Source organism: Schistocerca nitens, chromosome 7 (genome assembly GCF_023898315.1).
Source record: "Schistocerca nitens isolate TAMUIC-IGC-003100 chromosome 7, iqSchNite1.1, whole genome shotgun sequence".
NCBI lineage: Eukaryota > Metazoa > Arthropoda > Insecta > Orthoptera > Acrididae > Schistocerca > Schistocerca nitens.
This window is the reverse complement of record NC_064620.1, coordinates 309,235,120-309,237,619: the sequence shown is the minus strand read 5'-3', so window position 1 is coordinate 309,237,619 and position 2,500 is coordinate 309,235,120.

Below are 2,500 nucleotides of genomic sequence, written 5' to 3'. Positions count from 1 at the left end.
TTAAGGCCCAACATAGGTTAGGTTAAGGCCCAACATAGGTTAGGTTAAGGCCCAACATAGGTTAGGTTAAGGCGCAACATAGGTTAGGTTAAGGCGCAACATAGGTTAGGTTAAGGCGCAACATAGGTTAGGTTAAGGCGCAACATAGGTTAGGTTAAGGCGCAACATAGGTTAGGTTAAGGCGCAACATAGGTTAGGTTAAGGCGCAACATAGGTTAGGTTAAGGCGCAACATAGGTTAGGTTAAGGCGCAACATAGGTTAGGTTAAGGCGCAACATAGGTTAGGTTAAGGCGCAACATAGGTTAGGTTAAGGCGCAACATAGGTTAGGTTAAGGGATGGTGTATGAGGGGGGAGGGGACGAGGTTCGTTCATAGTGATGATGGTAAGTGGACGCTTGAGGCACCCTGAGATGTGTCACGTCAAGATGCACCTTTGGCTCAGGGGGGGTGGCGCGCCGGTTCTGTGGGTGTGGCAAGTGAGTGGCAGACCTGTGTCTTTCATTCCTGCCATTGTTTCTATGCTGTGACACAAGCCAGTGTGGTGGTGTTGGTTGCACCCCTGTGTAGGACATGTGTCAGTGTTGGTGGCTTATCTGAGTAATGATGGTTGTTGGAAGAGTGAGATATTCTGTTTTTGGGGTGGACGTCCTGGTTTTGTTATCATAGTGTGAATGGTGTAATGTGGCGGAGAGGATGCACTGGACGTTGTTCCATGCCGGTGCGTAGATAATGTGTGTGTCGGTTACAGCCAGAGAGTAGTGTGTGATAGAGTATCTGGGTGACGTGTAGTTCACATTGTGTGCATCGACTGTCAGCATGTATAGGGACAGTTGGATGTCGTATGTCATCTATATTCCGATGGCTCTGCATCTATTAGTAATCAGCGCCATGTATCAGTTTAATCTGGTTGCAGGCACGTGGTGTTCTATCTCTGTACAGTAGTAGAGGTGCAACTGCACTACGTAGCTACCGCTTGCGGCAGCTTTCCCCGGTGTATGGTATATGATTATCAGCAATGAGTCGATTAGTGACAACTGGTCGTGTGACAACGTCACATGTCTGCAGGTGGGATACGCTACGCCCTGCCTGTGGGCGCTCGGACCGTCATTACCCGTCTGCGTAATATATTGCAGAGTGCTTTTAGCCATTGCCAGAGTCTTTGCGACTGCGAGTGCAACGCCCATTGGGACGGACATGGTTGGGGCGCTTCCTAGCTGATCGCTCAGCATCGGAATCTGTACTGTGAGCACGCAATCGCGCACAGACTTAGAGCATGTGTAGGGACAGCGGGAATTTCGCATCTTGGATAAAACTCTTTTTTTTTTTTTTTTTTTTTTTTTTTTTCCTTTATTGTATTTCAATTCCCCATCGGGGCGGGCTGGCAGCAGCATAGGCGCTGCTCTTCAGCCGAAAGACATAGAACAAAACAACAGAAGACAGTTAAAAACAGCAAAGGAGAGAATAAGGTGAACATAGATATAAAAAAAAAAAAAAAAAAAAAAAAAAAAAAAAAAAACGGGGAGACTAAAATGGAGATAAAAAACTGTTTAAAGGTAGCACACACAAAAAGCCACACACTGCGACGGTTAAAAGAACACGAGGCACAGTATGACTGGAGCATAAAGGTAGCGACGTAAGGCATAGCACATAATGTAACACTGACGGCGAACCTCAAGGCAGGACACAATTAAAATCACACCTCTTGACGCACACGAGAAACAGCACGAAACAACACTGATGTGGCACACTGATGAAGAGCAACACAGAGGATCTGCCAGGCGCTAGGAGATGAGGGATATAAAACTCTTCATGAAACGGACGATATAGGTGTGGATTGCAACTTACGACTGCGAGAAGAGTCCGCCGTTCATCCGCTGGAGTTGCGAGTTGGGCAGGTGGGGTGAGGCACGTACGGGGGCGGGTGGCGTGATTGTCGGTGGACGACGTCGTGCGGCGCAGGGACTGGCGTTGGTGCTCTTGTGGTGGACAGTGGATGCAGGCTTTGTGGGTGGGATCTGGAAACGGGTACTGTGGGGCCCATCGCCGTCGTAGTCAGCTTGGCGTCGCATAGATGGCGGTATTGTTTTTGTGGTGCGATCGACATGGTGGTTGTAGTGCTGTCGGATGCGCGTAGATGGGGCTATTGCATGTGGTTTCGTCGTGTTTTCATAGATGGCGATGGCGATGGCGATGCTGTGTTTTGGCACTATGGTTGGCGTGGTGTCATTGCATTCCTGTAGATGGCGGCGTCGGTTCTGGGCTCGATGTCAATGTAGTTTGGTCACATTCCGAGAGATGGCTTTCCTGTGCCTGTGGGTGGCATTGTCAACGGCGTCCCCAAATAGACGCCCTAGTGGCCTGGCTATTTCACAGATGGCGCTGTCGTATGTCACATACGTCGGTGTGCTGCCACCGTTCTCCCCTTCTTTCTATGGCATGTATTTATTGCTGCCGTCTATTGCGTACAACTCTGCCGATACTACGGCGTACTACCGCGAC